The sequence below is a fragment of the Papaver somniferum genome, chromosome 11, assembly GCF_003573695.1.
Source record: "Papaver somniferum cultivar HN1 chromosome 11, ASM357369v1, whole genome shotgun sequence".
Lineage (NCBI taxonomy): Eukaryota > Viridiplantae > Streptophyta > Magnoliopsida > Ranunculales > Papaveraceae > Papaver > Papaver somniferum.
Window position 1 is genome coordinate 24330494 of NC_039368.1, and position 6436 is coordinate 24336929.

Sequence of the window (6436 nt, forward strand, 5' to 3'; positions counted from 1 at the left end):
TATTCCCACATGCAGGTAGTCCTGAACTGAACTCTGGTGGTTATTTGTAATCATTGGACAGATCCACTTCACTTTCTCTGAAAGAAGACTCGTTGATGTTCCGGTGCAATTGCTGACATAAATAGCCCGATGAGCACCTTCACGTGTTTTGCCACAAACAACGGATCCTCTTCGTCGCCCCCCACTGCTGCATCATCATCATTTTCGAAGCATTGATTTTCTTTTCATGTCAACTGCCAGCCCAGAATGGATAGAGAGACAACATTAACAAGTTGTTTTTGCTGATTACCATGTAGTCTATTTAGTCACACTGGTCTACTCGTACCCATAGTGAATCAGTCAATTAGGGTGATTGAAACTGAATTATGTTTTTGCAGGGTCTTACTACCAAGTGAATGAATTTTCTCAGATTTTAATTTTTATTTGACCATATACCCTACCCGTTTTATTTTAGACAACATTGTGGCAGGGATCAAAAAATCTGAAATTAGTGATATGTACAAGGTTTCATTACATTTGTTCAAACCAGCATTGAAGGCAAAAAAATGTTAGCTATAAATGGGTAAGAAACGAGGTTAAAGCATATGGACAAGGAAACAACCTTACTGAATTTCAAGACTCTGAGAATGAATTACTTTAAAACTACCACTGAAGATTTTGATCAGTTAAAAGTTTCAAACAAGAAACTAACCATTACAAACCGTAGATTGTGCTTTTCAGAAGAATTATTCTCAGAAGATTGTATCTTTCCACCGTCAGCTTGTTCTATATAAATCTAAATTTTCTTAACACACTTTTTTTTTTCTCGGTCAAATAAAATTAAAAAAACCTGGTCTACCCTCAAAAAACTCAAAAATATCCTCAGCCAGCAAACATGCTTGTTTGGCCGATGCATCAGCTGAAAAATTAGCCTCCCTATAGCTATGAATATAACGGACATTGGAGTAGAACGACTTCGCAATTTTCCACTTCTGCACCAGCTGCCAAGGCAACTCTTCCTTTTGAAAAACTTGAATACAACTTTTCGAATCAGAACGAATGCAAATACTCCGCAGATTCCATCTCTTAGCCATAATCGCACCATAAATAATCGCACAAACCTCCGCATAGAAATTTTCTAAACACACAATCTTCATATACTTGGTTTCCATCTGCTACAGTGGCAGCAGCTACTGGCGACAAAAGGTCCTCATTCCCTGGCAATACCTAATCTCGTCATCATAGAGTGCTTAGGTCTTCAAGTATTGCAACTAGGCGCTGCATGGAAGACTATACAGGGTTCCAGGTGCTCATAGTCCTTCGACCCCACTGCTCCTGCTAGACTGTTCCCTGTCCTTGGACAACAGCCTGGGTTGGAGAGTAAACAATCCATTCTCCATTGGTCCTAACAGCATCCAGCCGCATGATTCTCTGCCATGTCTCGAAGTTTTCATCTCTGTAGACTTTCGAACCACCTGCTTGGGAGGGTGAAGACTTTCCATTAGTGCACTTATCAGGATCATTTTCATCCCTACTTTCAATAGCAGCAGAAGTCTGTCTACCCTCAGGTTCTTCAATAGAATCTGAGTTTCATTGTTGTCTGAGTAGGCACAATGAAGGGATTGATCATGAACCTGGTCATGCGAGTCCTTACAATCTGGGCTTTCTTTAACGGCGGTGGAGGATTCCTCGGCAATCACATCTTTTGAAGCAGGTGAATCTGGATCTTCTACAATACTCTCATTGTCCCCATTGTTGTCCAGTACACTGGTTGCGTTTTGGTTTAACATGCTCATCGTAGATGCGCTTTAAAAGATGTTTGCACTGGTTCCGCAACTTCTCAAACTGTTTTCCGCATCATGGAAATATGAAGCCCCAACCAAAATCATATAGATTAACTGGAAGAGGATATGAAAAAGCATTTTAACAATAACACAAGATTCTACCTGAAGCACTGAACCAAAAAGTAACAGGAATAAGACAAGAAGTAGACTATTCTACCTCTTCTAGTGATCTCTCTTTCTTCTTGAGTGCTGGTTTCATATAAAATATATGCTACGTTTTGAACTCTCTATTCCAGAAGGCTGGTGAAGAGAGTTATGAACTAGAGCTTCCCTAGCTGCATGATGCAAATAAAGTCCTTTCATTTCTCAATGTAAACATAAAAACTGAAAACAGCCAGAGTAAATATATCTAATAAAGCTTACACCAGGCAACAAAAAAGAATTGTCCACAAGCAATCTAGCACCAAAATGTTTAGCCAGAGCCTTCTCCAAGGTCTCTTGATATATGTCAGAACCTACAAGAGGAAAATACCATAGAACAAAATTCAAATTTAAAAAACAAGCTAAGTTAGAACCCAGGTGTGAAACACAAAAGGAAAACCATAAAATGAGCACTGATTCTTGAAATACAAGGAATACCAGCAGTTTACCTGGAGGACCAGATAACAATATTCGTGGGCTTATGGTAGGAAGATCTGAAGTGTATTTTGTAAATTCCTACACTTAAGGTTTATAAATGTGGATGCAACTTAGACGTTCTTCGTTGTCTCACTGCAACAATTGAGATGTCAGAGGTATACAAAATTCAGATATACTTGGCCCAAAAAATCGATAAACGGAGAGGCAAGAAAATATTTCTTAATGAATCTTAGATCCCACTAAGGATGCAAAGGAAAGTAATCAAAGGAGCAATGCATAAATTTCATGATATAAAAGGCGCCAAATCAATGGTGTGTTGCAAAGTTGTATTTTGTTAGTTGGGAACACTACTGTTACTGGGTGTGTTTTGACTCCTAGAAAAATGTCGGACATAAACCCTCCAACGAAGTCCCACCCTACCTCCTCAAAGACAAGTCGGAAAATTTTAACAAATTCATGTTAAGAGAAAGCTAGGTAAGGTGATTTATGAACCCAGGATTCCTCACATGGGGTGACAGGTGAGCACGCCAGGGTATCAAACTTCCCAGTATAATAAAAATAAAGTTGGCAGAATAGATAATAACTTTAACATAATTAAATAAATGTACTCATGCACAGATTGCAAATTCTCTGAGAAGTGAGAACACCTACTTTAAATCCACATTGGGTTCAGGAACACAACATAATTATTGAAATAAAAGACGACAACCACCTAAGACGTACATGGACATGTTCAAGGACTCTAGCTTGTAACATGACCAGATAACAGTAACTACTTGGCTATCAATAAAAACAAAAAAAAAAACAGTAACCATCTGTTTTGCTGATTACTAGAAGAAACACCAACAGCGGATCATTAGTTTGACTCTCTAATGTATCAGTATGGTCTATGTTATTATACGTCTAGCTGCTGCTCCTCCATATCCGATTTCCTTTCATCTTCAGGTTCGATATCAATATATTTGTACCACCTTGCAGAAAGCAAATAACAGATGAAATTAACAGCACTCAGTCCGACAAGGAGGAAGAAAAATCTGTCAACATGACCTTCATTGAGATTGCCTGGAATCCAACCAGGCTTACTGTCTCCAGCTGTGACTCCCATTACTATGTTAATGATAAAGCTGCTGACAAAGTTCCCAGACGAGATAGAAGCCATGCATAGAGAGCTTCCGAAACTCATAAGTCCATCTGGAGCTTGACTGTTGAAGAACTCTGACCAACATACATAAACACCTCGGATGCTCCAACTAACACGTACTGAGGTATTTGCCAGAATATGCTTAATGAACTAGACTCTTCTCCAGGATTTACACGTCTAAGCCTTTCTATCTCGGTGAACCCAGCAGCTAGCATAGCTAATAACCCGATAAGAAGTCCTAATCCCATTCTTTGGAGCTCAGAAAGCCCCTTAGGGTTTCCAGTTAATTTACCAGTGACTGGCACGAGAAGCTCGTTGTATATGAAAGTACAGAGCAGAACACTAATAATATCGAATGCCGACATGCTTGCAGCAGGGATGTGAAAATTGCCAACTTTAGTGTTCATGACAGCTCCTTGTTCAACAAAGAGTGAGGCCATTTGAGTGAACACTGCAGAGTATATTATAGTCCACATCCAGATAGGTAACAACTTCAGGAGTGCTTTAACCTCTTCCACTTGTGTTACGGTACAAAGTCTCCATGGATCCTGTTTAGATTTTTCTACATTCTTGTCCTTCACTGTTATAGTTGCTGCCTTGTCAAACCACCTAAAGAAATTGGAATAAACAAGGAATATTAATCTCCAAAAGTTGATGTATAGCATATTCAGCACATACCCTCTGGTTCGTCGATATATACTTACCTTAACTCATTACTATGGTGGATCTTTCTGCTCCACTTTATAGCTGAAGCTGAACCTTCCAACTCATAGAGCATCTTCCCATCAGTAGGGACCTTAACCTTCCATTTCTTGATGGTAGCAACAAATACTTGAGCTATACGAGTCAACGGATTACCACATGGTTTATAGCGCTTATACCCAGATGTCCCTAACAAGAAAAGGATGAGTCCTAAAATGGCTGAACCAGCTGATGCCAAAAACCCAACTGTCCACAACCCTCTATCCTCAAAATAGACTAGAAATGTATTTGAAAATAAAGAACCAACGTTAAGTGCAAAGTAAAAATATGAGAAAAATAGAGCTCTAGAATGCTTCTCGACAGGGTCCATCTCATTAAACTGATCTGCTCCAAATGTTGCTATTGCGGGTTGGTGACCCCCATATCCCAAGGCAACCAGATAAATTGACAAGTAAAAGATGGCAACTCCGACTGAAGACGGTGGATTACAGTTTACTTCTCCAAATGCATCTCCACAACGTGGAGGGTTGATTAAGAAAAAGGAGGTTGCTATCGACAGCAGAACCGTACCCTGTTTTGTTGAATCAATATATTAGCAAATTTGCATTAGAAATTGTAGGGCTTATAAAGAAATGGTACAAGAAGAAGCATACCAGATGAATGTTGCCTTCTTACCATTACGATAATCACTTGAAAAATTGAACATGTCAAATATCTTCCCCAGTAAGAATCGCTTAGGAATGCACCCACCAGCGAGAACATGTAAACCGTTCCAGTCCAATTACTGACAGTGTTTGCTGCTGACGCATTTCCATGACGAAGAACTCTTGTTAATAACAAGACTAAGTTCACTCCAACCCCGAAAAATGCAAGCGTTGCTAAACCTTGGTTCACTGGAACATGGAGTAATTAAAATCAAAATGTTATTGCATAAGATAGGCGAACATCAATTAGTATGCAAATTCCCTGGATATAAAGGATATTGACCACGTAAATGTTAATCAAACTTATATATATGAAATTGTGAACCATATATGATGATTACCCAATATGAGTCCGGCTGATTTCCAACCTCCTTTTCCTTTGTGGATTTTGTGGTGGTGTGTTTCATGAGTTAGTTCAGGTGTAACTCCAGGTCGTTCATTAAGAATGTCAGAATGGCCATCATCATTTAGTTCTATCGCAAAGCTTTCCACCTGTTTGAGTACCCAGAACTCACAATATATAGTCAATAACAAACAGAGTAAATAGTCTGAGTTGAAGGACCAAAATGGAAGTATGGAACCTCCCAAGACCAGTAGGCACACAACTATTGCGATCACCATAACGTATAATGGTTCAGTATATCGCATTGTAAAATGTATATTAAAAATAACATACCCGGTGAGATGATGACACATTGCTGAGCTCCTGATTTGCCATTGATATATATTCAGCAATCTAGTACTTTTTGCGAGATTTAGTTACGGACAAAGTGACGTGTTCCCAAATTCTTCCAGATTCAGGGGATGAAGGAGATGGGTGAGTATCGATAACAACACGTGCCCAGGTAGCTTTGTATGATCGAAAAGCCTCTCGTCTTCTAAATTCTGTTGTCATTAATTAACTAACTAATGGACAAAAATAAATCCACCAGAATAGTTTTTCTTCTCTTTTTTTTCTTTTCCCTAAAGCAGTTGGGAATGGAATTTGAATATGGCAATGGCGCAGTGAAAGAAAGATGTTTGATAATAATAAGAAGAAGATTCGAAGATGGTTAGCAACTGTATCTGATATTCTGATGATATATAAGATGATAAGAAGATACCCTCGGAATATATAAGCCTTGGAATTAACGTGATTTGCGTTAAGTGAAAAACTGAATCCAACACGTCGCCCTTTATTTACTTTTTACTAGTTCTCTATCTCTGACTCTCGCACTCCAGCTCCCAACCAATTTTCATTGACTACTTCTTTCTTCTCCTTCATTTTCTCTCTTATATACTAAACACAGTAAACCTAGATGTTAACCCTAAAATCTTACCGGAAAGTTTGAAAAACTCATAAAAAAGACTTCAAGACTTCGTGTAAATATCATTAGAAAGAATAGCCAAAAAAAATCACTAACCTTGTAGAAGTATTATCTACACCCATCACCCAACTCTGATTAAAACAAAACAAAATCTTCTTGACAATAATTACATCACGAGGA

At 38.6% G+C, this 6436-nt stretch overlaps 1 pseudogene; it reads right to left on the reverse strand.

The window, feature by feature from the left end:
* Positions 1-3168: 3168 nt before the first annotated feature.
* LOC113323525 lies at positions 3169-6005 on the reverse strand (annotated as a pseudogene).
* Between the last annotated feature and the right edge of the window lie 431 nt (positions 6006-6436).